We start from the raw sequence: 14,004 nt of genomic DNA, 5'->3' as shown, positions 1-14,004 counted from the left end.
GTGATTTTCAAATTTGGGAGTGTCTGAAATTTGGCCCACGCCCGTGTCCTTTGGGCGTGTTGGTGCACATGACCGTGTCGCACAGCTGTGTACTACTTCGTTCGCTTCTCCCACGCCCGTGTGTATAGGCGCACGCCCGTGTTACTTTATCAGTCTTGAGCACGGGTGGTAGGTACGGGTGTGTCGCACGCCCGTGTTGTTTTCTCAGTATCAACCATGGCCTCTAGACACGGGCGTGTCGCCCGTCTGTGTTGTTTTGACAAATTCGCCCACGACGACGTCGCACGGCCGTGGAAAATTATCGCTTCCCGTGTTGGGGAAAAGTTTTGCCCTGTTTTTACATGGCCGTATCGCACGGGCTTGTTGCCTCTCGTGGAATGGGTATTGTGCCTGGCCGTGTGGTTTTAGAAAACCTGTGCTCAGTGTCTTAGTTAGTGAATTAAATGTTAAAAACTAAAAATTAAATAAGTTAACACTGTTAGTGCTCGGGTTGCCTCTCAAGAAGCGCTTATTTATAGTCTAAGCTCGCCTCTCTGTTGCATGGTCATGGTGGTGCGAGGAGTTTACACTCCTCATCCCTGCTACCAATTTTACCAAAATAAGGTTTTAGATGAGTACTATTTACCTTGAACGTACCGAATTTGGGATGAATTACCTCAACTGTGCCGTATGGGAAAATGCTAAGTACCGTAAGAAGGATTTCTTCATTAGGTTCAGAGGTGGCAATTCGAGAGTCTGCTGCATCTAATAATACTTTGTCTCCAACCTTAAGTTGATTTCGTGAAATATTGAGCTCGTCATGGCATGGTTTTGGTCTATCATGTGCTCTTAGTTTCTGTATCCACCATTCATCTAGTTCCTAGACCTGTAGCCTTCGTTCTTCATAGATGGGTCCTTTTTTGTTAATCGAACATAGCTCAGGTGTGTTCTTTGAACGTGTTTCCTGCAAAGAAGGTTTCACCACATGATCAGTATTAGTAGCACGATTTATACAATCACCCTCGATATTTGATGTGTTACTTGAATTACGAGCTTGAAGAGTGATTGTTTCTTCACCCACACGAAGTGTGAGTTCACCTGTACCAACATCAATTATAATTCTAGTAGTTGCTAAAAAGGGCCTTCCTAAAATTAAAGGCACGTCACTATCCTTTTCTATGTCTAGAACAACAAAATCAACTGGAAATATGAATTTGTCAATTTTAACAAATACATCTTCAATAATACCCCTAGGAAATCTGATTGTTTTGTCTGCTAACTGAATGCTCATCCTAGTTTGTTTGGGTTTCCCAAGACCTAGTTGTTTAAACATTTTATAAGGCATGACATTGATATTAGCCCCTAAATCAGCCAAAGCATTATTAACATCTAAGTTACCAATTAAATAAGGAATCGTAAAACTCCCTGGATCTTTTAATTTGTTGGACTGCTTATTCTGTAGTATGGCTGAGCAAATTGCATTTAACTTCACATGCGACGCCTCATCCAACTTCAGCTTATTTGTTAAAATCTCTTTTAAGAATTTGGTTGCATTTGGCATCTGTGAAAGAGCTTCAATAAATGGTAAGTTAATATGTAATTTTTTTAATAATTTAAGGAACTTACCGAATTGTTATTTTGTGCAGTCTTTCCTTGTCGCATTGGGGTATGGCATACGAGGTTCGTACTCTTTACTTACCGGTGTTTGTTCACTGTGGTCTACCTCACTTTTGCTTTTACTTACCACAATTCCTTGCCTTGGTTCTAGTTCAGGTTTGACTAACCCTTTCTTACCTTGAATGGTAATTGCATTGAGTTGTTCCCTTGGGTTAGATTCAGTGTTACTTGGTAGGATACCTTGTGGTCATTCAAAAATTAATTTAGCAAGCTGTCCTATCTGAGTTTCGAGCCCTTGGATCGACGCTTGTTGATTCTTAAGTGCTATTTCGGTATTCTGAAAGCAAGTTTCTGACATCGAGATAAAATTTGTTAGCATCTCCTCAAGGTTTGGCTTCTTTTCCTATTGGTAAGGTGGTTCTTGAAAACCCAGAGGATGTTTTGGCTTTTGATTCCCTTGACCACCCTATGAGAAGTTGGGATGGTTCCTCCAACCTGCATTATATGTGTTACTATAAGTGTTATTTTGAGATCTAGAATTATTATTACCTATTTATTGGACTTGTTCCTCCTTGATGCTAGGGTTGAAGGGTTGATATTCTGTGTATGCTCCTCCTCCATTTGAATCGTACCTCATCACTAGATGTACCTGAGTAGAACCATACAAACCGTTAATCTTTTTATTTAAGAGTTCTACTTGGTTAGATAGCATAGTAACCGCATCAAGGTTGAAAACACTGGCTATTTTCGTCGGCTTTGTTCTCATGACTTGCCACTAATAGTTATTTAGTGACATCTCTTCAATAAATTTGTAAGCCACTTCAGGTGTTTTGTTATTGATTGTCCCACCAGTAGCTGCGTCGATATGTTACCTCATTGAGGGGTTCACACCGTTGTAAAACGTCTGAACCTGTAGCCAAAGTGGTAACCCATGGTGAGGGCACCTTCTCAAAAGATTCTTGTATCTCTCCCATACACCATAGAGTGTTTCTAAATCCATCTACACAAAAGAAGAAATATCATTCCTCAACTTAGCCATTTTTTCCAACGAAAAATATTTAAGTAAAAATTTTTCGGTCATTTGTTCCCAAGTAGTGATTGATCCTCGTTGTAACGAGTTCAGCCACTGTTTAGCTTTGTTCCTCAATGAAAAAGGAAACAACCAAAGGTGAATGGCATCTTCAGAAACGCCATTGATTTTAAAAGTGTCACAAAACTCTAAGAAATTCGCCAAATGAGCATTTGGGTCCTCGTCCTGCAAACCATCAAACTGAACAAACTGTTGGATCATTTGAATTGTGTTAGGTTTCAGTTCAAAATTATTTGTAGCAATAGCAGGCCTAACTATACTTGACTCAGTTCCTGTTAAAGTAGGTTTAGCATAATCATACATAGTGCGTGGAGCAGGATTCTGATTTACTGGATCAGCAGCTATAGTAGGAGGTAGCGGGTTTTCCTGATTTTCAGCCATCTCTTCGGTTGTGGTGGAAATATCATCCTCTTGCTCTTCCTCTATGTATCTTAGGCTTTTCCTTATTTCTCTTCGATTTCTACGAGCTGTGCGATCGATCTCACTGTCAAAAAGTAATGGTCCTAATGGATTTCTTCTAGTCATGCACTATAAAAACCTGCCAAAAGCGAATAAATGAAAAATTAGAAAAAAATTTAAATTGAAATAAAAATCAAATGGCTAAAGTAATAAAAATCGAGTGTTCCTAATATCTTAGTTCCCCGGCAACGGTGCCAAAAACTTGATCGTATTGTGAATCATGATAAGTTTTATAATTTATGAATGTTAGTTCTTGAAAACTAACTATTATCACGACGAAGGCAAGCGCACCTTATCGAACAGTAGTATAGCTTATGGCAAGACTAGGATGTCAAACCCAAAGGAACTAAAAGTACTATTATTAACTTTCTTTTTATTATCTAGCCTAAAAATAAAGGGGTTTGTTTTACCTAAACTAACTAAGAATGCACAGAAAAAATATTGGGCAAATAAATTTTGGGAAAACTGAATGATTTGGACAATACCTAAGGGAAAAATTCACCTAGACTTCACTTGTTATTAATCTGAATCAGACGATTTATTCACTTGACTTGATCCGTAGAAATCCCTAAGTTATATTATTATCTCTCTTGAGACTAACAACATCTAACCTTAGGTTGATTAATTGAAATCTCTTTCTAATTAATTCCCTAGTGTTGCATTAACTCGATCTATGGATTCCCTTATTAGGTTTCACCCTAATCCGGCAAAATCATGTCACCCTATCTCTACGCGTGCAATCAACTCTGCTCAATTATGCTAGATCTACTCTTGGACAGGGACTTTTGCTCCTCTAAATAAGCATATCAATACTTGAATTAATATCCTGGAATATTAAAGCAAGAATTAAAAACTCATAATTAAGAGCAAGTCAAATATTTATCATATAATTCAGATAATAATAACAAGATCCATCTTAGGTTTCATTCCCCTTAGGTATATAGGGGGTTTAGTTCATATTTATGAAAGAAAACATCTCAAAAGAATAATGATAACAAAACATAAAGAAAGCCCAAGAACTCTTGAAGGGAATTAAAGGGAGATCTTCAGTCTTGAAGGTGAATCCGGCTTCTGAGATGGATCAATAGGCTTTCCTCGAGTAATTTCCTGCCTCCTACTCCGTGTTTCATCTCTATCTGCCTTCTGGGGTGTTTAAATAGGCTTTAGAATGCCTAAAAGCCCTCCAAAGTGGCCTTTTCCGAATAGGACTGAACTTGGGCTCTACAGGGACACGCCCGTGTGTGATTTCTCCAATCCGTGTTCAAGGCTGTTAAATAGACACGGACGTGTGGTCTACCCGTGTAAGTCATGCTCAATTCTACTACACAGACATGGGCGTGTGATCTACTCGTGTGAGGAAGTCCAGGCCGTGTTGATTTCCCATGTTGGCCCATTTTCTCCGTTTTCGGCCCGTTTCTCGCTCTTTTTACTTTCCTATGCTCATCTAAGTATAAAACATGAAATTAAAGGATCAGGAGCATCGAATTCACCAAATCTAAGGATAAATCATCCAAAAATGTGCTACACATGGGGTAAAAATATGTATAAATTATGGTTTATCAGACACATTCGGTCATTGTTAGGTGATATAAAAATAACTTAAGTTAAGGGTAAATTAGTAAAATATGTGGAAATATGTTATATTAGAAAACATATCATAATAAAATAAAAAAAAAATACCATAGTGCTAATACTTTCTCAGTGTCGAAACTTCATAAAAGAAAAAGAAAGAAGACAAGTTAGGGTTTGACTTACGATCAAGCTCAATCAAGGTTCGTTTTTGTTCAGTTTTTGATAATTTTCTTGCTTCAGAGAGTCACACGCCCGTGTGAATTGGGCCGTGTGGTCAATTTCAAGGCTATTTTCCAAGCCAATGGTCACTCTTAATTACCTACATACACTTATACATTTTCATAGCAATTGACAAGGCATATTTGAGTAATTATATATTCACAATCAAGACACAGGCATCGCATTCTTACAACAACACATAACATATTACCAACCATGCATGACAAACAAGCATATGCACATCACCAATATCAGACATAACATGAATAGATAGATTTATAAGTCAGAATCATTAGCTTACTAAAGACCAATATATTTGGCCAAATTATAATAACACGTGTTATAAAACTAGGTCCCTATACATGCCATGCACTTGATAATTCTAGCATATGTGTTTATACTGTCAAGGTGTTGGCTTGATAGTGTGATGCTGCCTCCAACGATCCCCAACCCTGAGTTAACCTGACAACACTAAAAGAAATGGAAATGAGGGGGGTAAGCTTTATGCTTAGTAAGCTCGCATGAAAATAATAAGCAATTTACTAACATGCTTTCCATAGTAAAACTATCCCAATTGTACATTTACATATGTTCTGGTTAAGTTGTTTTCTTGAGTCATAGTCACTAAATCATTTATATCTGGAGCTACAGAACTCCAAATTAAGATTCGTAAATTGTATTAGAAACTAGACTCATATATATTTTCACCATAAAATTTTTATAATTTTTGAACTAGCCAATAAGTACAGTTTATTTTTTAAAGTCTCCCCTGTTTTGCTGTTTGACAGCTTCGACCACTCTTCACTAAAATTTAATTATATTTTGCTACCAAATTCAAATTAGATTCTTGTTTCTTTCTTCTGAAAATAAATTCAATGATTAATCCAACCATATAAATTATGTTTCTTAAGTATTTTTTTTACAATTTTTAATGATTTTTACAATTCAAAATAGGGGATCACGAAATCAGTCTGTACCAGTCTTACAAAAATATAAATATCTCAAAATTCAAAATTCCTTTGTTTTTTCTGCTTCTTTTATATGAAAATATATTCAATAAGATTTAATTTCATATCTCATTACACTTCTAGTTCAACTTCTACTATTCTTGGTGTTTTTTCAAAGTCACTCCCCTGCTGCTATTTTATACTGTTTATCCCAAATTTCATTCCTTCACTAAAATTTCTTATTATCAACTTTCAAGATAATACTTATCCATATTCATCTTATCAAAAATTCAATCACATATCTAACTCATAATTCAAAACTCATATATTCATGTTCCGGTATTATCCCACATTTTTTTAAAATTAAATTTCATTTAGCAAACTTGTTTCTCCTAGTGAACACTTCGGAAAGTAACAATATCCGGTGGTTTTAGCACATAGCTCCACACTATTGGACTAACATGTAATTGTGGCATACGCACTTAGCGCCACTTTTCAAATTAACATGTATAACCGCGGCATATCCACTTAGCACTACGTTACATGTTTAACCGTGGCATATCCACTTAGCACCACGTTACATGTTTAACCGTGGTATATCCACTTAGCACCACGTTAATGAATCAATATATGTAACCGTGGCATATCCAATTAGCACCACGTTACATATATCAATATGTGTAATCGTGGTATATCCACTTAGCACCACGTTACACGTATAACCGTGGTATATCCACTTAGCACCACGTTTTTTTATTCCGAAGGTTCAACCGAGATTTCCTCATTTAATCTCAATTCATCAACCACAAATCACCGTTTGTGTCCATTAATTGAACAATACTATAACTTATTTCATTTGCACTCTCTTCACAAGTCCATTTCATTTCACATGTCCAACATGTACTCATGAGTTTCAAGTACGTACCTGTGCTATCTCTTAGCACCACCACTCATGCAAACAGGACAATCATATGCAAGATCTCATATTCTCGGTAATCACCCATTTCTTTTAAATATCATATTCCATCAAATTTCTATTAACATCAAATTCAATACAATTATAACAAATTATATCTCATGTATATCAATAATAACATGAATAATAGGCTTATTAAATCACGCGAACTTACCTTAGATCCAAAAATGGCAATTTACCATTCTAGTCCATAACCTTGTATTTTCTCTATTTAAGCCCAAATCTCGATTTCCTTGATCTATAATATCACATTTAGCCTACTAATTAGTCACACTATTCATATGGGTCTAAAAATCATATTTTTACAAATTTGCATTTTCACCCTTAAACTTTTGCAAATTTGCACTTTTTCCCCAAGGTTCGGAAATTAAAATTCTTCCTATTTTCTTATGTTTTATGACATGTTGATCATTTTTCCCTTCTATAGCAACATCAAATTCTCAGTCTAAGATTTACTTATGAATATTAGGTATTTTTACCGATTATGTCGTTTTACTCGTTTTCACATAAAATCGCTTAGCAAAAGTTGTTTAACACAATTTCAAGCTTCATATTCTACCATTAAACATCAAAGTACATGCATATCATTCATGGTTAAATTTTTAAACATAAATCCTAGCTCAAAATAATGGTAGAAATGAGCAGATCATGTTACCGAGATTTCAAAAATACATAGAAGATTTAAAATGGAGCTCGGAATCACTTACTATTAAGCTTAGAAGCTTGGAAAAACCCTAACCATGGCTGCTCTTGGTACATTCTGCTGTAGCAAGAATAAAGGGACACATTTGGGGTTTAAAATTTGTCTTTTAATTCATTTTACCCCTAAATGACCAAAATGCCATTTTTACTATTCTTTCAAATTTTACCCAACAAAGGCCATTTTCATCCAACAAGTTATACAATGATTTAATTATCATTTAAGGACCTCCCATTTAAAATTCCATGACAATCAGACACCTCTAACATGTAAAACTCAACTTTTGCACTTTTTTTACAATTTAGTGCTTTTTACTAAATTGAGTGCCCAAACGTCGAAATTTTCGAACGAAATTTCCACGAAATCATTACGTGAAATTGTAGACCATAAAAATATAATAAAAATGAAAATTTTCTCATCGGATTTGTGGTCCCAAAACCACTGTTTCGACTAAGCCCAAAATCGGGATGTTACACCAGGTATGGATTGAACTTGTTGACTAGCAGTAATAATGTAAGTATGTATTTGATATTCGTTCTTTTTATGTGTATTTGGTAATATAGAACATAAGTGAGACTGGCATGTGTATTCAGCTTTGTGGCCAAATAAGTTGAGTATCAATGAACAATACATAATAATGTGCAAGTGTATGTGATTATGCAAAATCGACTTTATAGGATACATATATATAAGTGTAACATTATGATATGATTTTCGAGCTTATGTTTTTTTTTTTAAGTATATGTGTGCATGATTTTTTTTCTTTTATAATTAGTTGTTTTGGAATTTGATTATCATAGGTTTGAATGACCATCTTAGTATTCGGCCTAGGTGGAAGAAATGGTTTATGGAAATTTCTTAAGTATTTTATTTGAAGTCTTAAGGTCAAATATGTTAATATTTTTATAATGCGGTGGATTATAATAAATTGAATATGTCACTTGGTTGTTTATTTGTTTATGACTTACTAAGCTGTGATAGCTTACTTTGTGTGTTATGTTACTCTGTTTTGATAGATTTTGGAGTCAAGCTACAAGCTCGGGGACTGTCAGTAAAGTTCATCACACTATCAATTATTTTGGTACCTTTATAAGTTAAGCTTGAATTATGGCATGTATAGGATGGAACATATTTTTTTTAAGTGTTAATTTTGGTTATGTAACTAAGGCCATGCGAAAATGGCTTGCTATTTATGGTTAAATTTGATTTTATGTGTGCTTAGCTATAATGCTTTATGATCTTGATTATGAAATATGCGGATATGCTTGATTGTGGTTTGATTTGTGGTAAGTATATTATGTATTTGAAATGGCTTTATAAGTTTGAATTTAATTATGTTAGGCATGGTTAAATCTGTTTTCATTAAAATGCTATATGTTTGGAATTATAAGTTTTATGTGTTAGGTATTATGTGTTTTGAATCGGTTTGGTGGTGATGATAGATACAATGAGTAATCGGTTTTGTAATTAGCACATTTGGAGATTATATTCTTGTTTATAAATGTGTGTGGTGATCTTGGTTAAATAAGTCAGCTTGAATAATGCTCTAGTTGGTGTATGTGATTTTGCTATTAAATATGTGTATGTTCGAGTGATACATATTACTTTAAATAGGCTAGGACTTGAAAAGATGGTAATAGTTTATTTCGGTTGGTGAGTAGTTTTAATGAAGTTTTGAATTTAATTAATATATCTGTTGGTTGCTGAAATGGCCTTTACATTTATATATCTATGTATATATGATGCCTTGGTTTAATAAAAATATGCATTTCTATTTTAAAATCAAATTATTATTTGGAAGATTAATTTGATGATGGAATCATAATTAATTAGTTCGGTTGCTTTTGTGCAATTTAGACAGGATAATTAACATGAGATTTGAGAGTACTTTAAATCATTAATTGTGTCTTGAATGGTAATTGTTTGCATGTAGATGATTCGGGTCATTTATATTAGTATGTGAGTTAAGTTTGATAAATTTAAGCAATGATGGTTCGACAATAATCCAAATTTGATATATTTCAATATGCATGATGTGATTATTGGTTCATGAAATGTATACATATTCATATATAATCATTCATTGAATTTTTCTATGACATTTAACTTAAGGAACAAATTAATATGTGAATTCCTTTTATTGGTTTAAGATGTGCATGTAAAGAATTAAAAGTTAAATCTTTGATTTTTAATTAGAAATTCGATTACCAGTGGAGTGTTGAACATATGATGTGCACATTTGTAATATGATTTGTTTTCAATGAATGTTTAATATTTAACTAATTATATGCTTATTTTTATATGATTATAGCTTGAGTTATTATGAGTATATCCAGAATTATGCTTTTGTTCAATAATGCCTCACAACCCCATTCTGGCGACGGATACGGGTTAGGGGTGTTACACTACCTTTTTATTTCTGAACTCTTTTGTTTCACGTGCTAGGATTTTAATCTGTTCCTCACTGTAAGTCATATTAGGCTGAATCTCAACTTCTATCAGAGAAATTACATGTGAAGGATCTGATCTATACCGTTGTAACACGGACACATGGAAAACATTATGAATTCTGTCATGTTCTGGTGGTAATGCCAACTAATATGCAATAGGTCTAATTCTTTTAGTAATCTCATATGGCCCGGTGAATTGTGGACTCAATTTTCCTTTACGGCCAAACCGGAGAACTTTCTTCCAAGGTGATACTTTCAAGAATACCTTGTCCCCGACCTGAAATTTTATTTCTTTTTGTTTAACATCTGTATAAGACTTTTGACGATTTGAGGCTGCTTTCAAACTATTTTGAATTACTTTTACATTCTCTTCGATTTCATGAATCAAGTCAACTCTATGTATCTTTTTCTCACTAACCTCTGTCCAATACAATGGAGTTCTACATTTACGACCATACAGAGCTTCATACGGTGCCATTTTAATACAAGACTGATAACTATTATTGTATCAAAATTCAAACCAAAGGCAGATACTTTTCCCAATTACCTTCAAATTCAAGAGCACAACACCAAAGCATATCTTCTAAAATTTGTATAACACGTTCGGCTTGTCCATCAGTCTGAGGATGTGTAATACTTCATTTTTAGTCAAATCAGAACAGTGGTTTCAGAACACAAATCAAAAGTCAAAATAATTATTTTATTATTATTTTAATGTCATAGCATGATAGTATGTTTGTAGGAAAATTTTGTTAAGAAATTTTATCATTTGAATGTTCAATTCGATAAAAAAGGACTAAAACACGTAAAGTGTAAAACTTGAGTTCTATTAGCTAAAGGTGTCTAATAGCTATGGAACCTTAAAGTGGAGGTTCTTATGTAGTAATTAAACCATTTGAAATATGAACGGACATTTATGTGTATGGTTAAGTGAATTTTTAATGTTATATATTAAGGTTGTATTAGTAAATTAGTAAATAAATACTAAAATAAGTAAAACAAAATCAAAATTTTGTCCATCTTCGTCCTCTTGCTGATTTTCTAAGGAGAAAACATAACCATTTTAGAGTTTGAGCATTTGACAAGTTCATCCTTGTGCATATCAAGAAAAGTATCATACGGATCTAGATCGGGGGAAAAATAAAGTTTTGGATTAGTCGATCCTATTCTATCATTTTTGTGATCGAGATAAGTTCGTATGTTAATAAGCATTAATATAATTGTGTTTTAAATGCTTTATAATTGTATTATTGATGAATACAACCTCACAAAAATGTTCAACGAAGATTTAGCAACATATAAATCCTAGTTGAACCTTAGGAATAGATAGGATACAAATGACATGTCATTAGAGGTTATTGGGTGCTAGTCTGTACGTTCTACCGGTGGCTGAGTTTTTCGACATGTGTTGCAGATTCTCATCAGCTTGTGTGAGTAGCATTGTGTAGCTATGTCTTGACCGTCAGCTTGTGTGAGTAGACCTAGTGATAGCTCGAGATGAGCATTTACATATGAGATATGAGATTGAGATAGTATTGACCATATATTGGCACTTAGGGTGCAAGATTCTTGAGTATTTGATATTATTCCAAATGGTTCAATAGGCATATTGAGAATGAGAAAGGGTAAGAGATTGATTCGTATTGGTACAGGTATGTACGTAAATCATATGAGCATTTAATCCAGAAAATTTGTGAGTTTCATGATTAACTATGTGAATGTATATATGTTAGGTTTGTGATTAAATGGATTTATAGTATATTATGTTTATATTACTTAAATGGCAAATGAATGGTAAGTTATAATTATTAACTATATGAGCTTACTAAGCTTTATAACTTACTTTGTTTATTTTCCATGTTTTATAGTGTTTTCGAAGCTTGCTCGGATTGGGAGTTGTGGAAGATGTCATCACACTATCTAGCTGTTATTTTGGTACTTTTGAATTTGTGTACTTGGTTATATGACATGTATAGGTTTTGTGGTTAACATGGCCTATATGTTGGTATGTATTTAGCCAATTGATTTGGCTTGTAAATGATGTATGTTTTGGTTAAGTGTATAGTCATGTGATTTGGCTTATTTTGGTATACTTGGTGATGTATATATGTGTCAATGGTCTTTTGTTATGTGGTTTATAATTACTATGTGAATGCTTGTTTTGAATTCGTATTTTGAGTACCAAATGGTTGCATTTTGAGATATGGTATGCATGTGGTTTTAGGTAAGATAATGCAAATATAAAGTTAACCATTAGGTGATTTGAATGTGATATTGGTATGTTTTGAATTGGAAAAACATGATGTTACGTGTATTATAGTTGTTGGTATTAAAATAACATGATTTAGGCTTAGTTGAAATTGGTTTGAATGCCTATTGATGCTATGTTATATGCCATTTGACATGTTTAGGTTGATGCAAATTAGGGTGAGAAAGATGGCTTGGAAAATAGACTATTTTTGTCCACAGAGGTAGAGACACGGGCGTGTGTCTCAGCTGTTTGTGACACATGGTTAGGTGAGACGGCCGTGCATCCCCTGATGCTTATTTAGAAATCAAGTCAATAGCTCTACACAGGCCAACACATGGGCGTGTGACTTGGTCATGTGGCATAAGTCAATATATCCTCCAGTTTTCACATGACCTAGCACATGACCTAGCACACGGGCATATGAGGTCATTTCGAAGGGTACACGGGTGTTTGGTTGGCTGTGAGACCAAAGGAGTTACACGGGGTTAGACACTGGCTGGGACATAGCCATGTGATCCCTTTCCGAATGTCAACACGGCCTATCGCAGGAGCTTGTCTTTAGCCTTGCCAGACACACGGCCGAGCCACACGGGTGTGTGTCCCTTGTATTTTGAAAATTTTCTATATTTTCCAAAACTTTTCCTAAGTTCTTGGTTTAGTACTGAACCACTTTTAATGCATGATTTGGTCCTCGAGGGCTCGTAATAGGGACAATATGATTGAATGTGAATGACTTTTATTTGGATACGAAAAATATATGAGAAATGTATGTTTGTGTAACACCCCTTACCCGTACCCGAGATCGGGACAAGGTACGAGGCATTACAGAACATACACAGGGTATTTCTAGAAAATACGGGTCATAAAATTTCATTCCAAATTAAAATCGACAAAACAAAATCATTTTGTCCTTATCATGGACCTACAAGGTCCAAAACATACATTATAAGTAACACAAAACCAAACCAAGAACTTAAGAAAATTCTAAGAAAGCTTCTAGGTTTAAGCCTCACACGCCTGTGTGGAGGCAATGCACACGCCCATGTGCTTTGGGACACGCCCGTGTACCTTACCTGTGTGGAATTTTTAGAATTTGTTTTTCTTTTCGAACCTATAGGGGTTTTCACACAGCCAAACACACACCCATGTCCTTGGCTTGTGTCCTTCACACGGCCTAGACATGCCCGTGCCATCGCCCGTGTCCAAAAACATGGACATTCTGTTTATGATGTCATCATTCATTTAGGGGTACACGGCCAAGGTACACGCCTGTACGCTAGGCTGTGTCCTCCATACGGCTGAGACACACGGCCGTGTCTTTGCCTGTGCGTTTACTACCATACATACTGACTTAGAAATTTTTAGTGCAGGGGACACACAGCCATTCAACATGCCCATGGGGCAAACCGTGTGTCACACACGGCCTAGACACATGCCCGTGTGTCTACCCATGTGGTCCTTTTTGGAGGCTATTTTCCAAGCCAATGGTCACCCTCAATCACTTATACATTCAAACACACTTTATAAGATGCAACATGACATATTTGTGCACTCAAACATTCCACACCATAGCACTCTCACATCTTCAAAAGGTCATTTTATTGTACACTCATTTGCTACACCATTTAGAGGCATTCCACACCAATTTCATGCATTGTTAAACTTGTTACCATAACATCAAATTGTGTATTCATGCACATAGTCATTTTAAGATATTAGGTCATCCCTTATCCTTTAGCACCAG

The 14,004-nt window shown here is 34.9% G+C and overlaps 1 non-coding gene across 1 annotated transcript; it reads left to right on the top strand.

Moving 5' to 3' along the window:
• Positions 1–2,522: 2,522 nt before the first annotated feature.
• LOC128287620 (small nucleolar RNA R71) lies at positions 2,523–2,629 on the top strand. The gene has a single exon (XR_008278319.1). It is a non-coding gene; the product is annotated as a small nucleolar RNA R71 (small nucleolar RNA).
• Positions 2,630–14,004: the final 11,375 nt, after the last annotated feature.

Source organism: Gossypium arboreum, chromosome 13, assembly GCF_025698485.1.
Source record: "Gossypium arboreum isolate Shixiya-1 chromosome 13, ASM2569848v2, whole genome shotgun sequence".
In the NCBI taxonomy this organism is placed as follows: Eukaryota; Viridiplantae; Streptophyta; class Magnoliopsida; order Malvales; family Malvaceae; genus Gossypium; species Gossypium arboreum.
The sequence above is the reverse complement of the archived record's forward strand: the minus strand, read 5'-3'. Positions and strand labels throughout refer to the sequence as shown.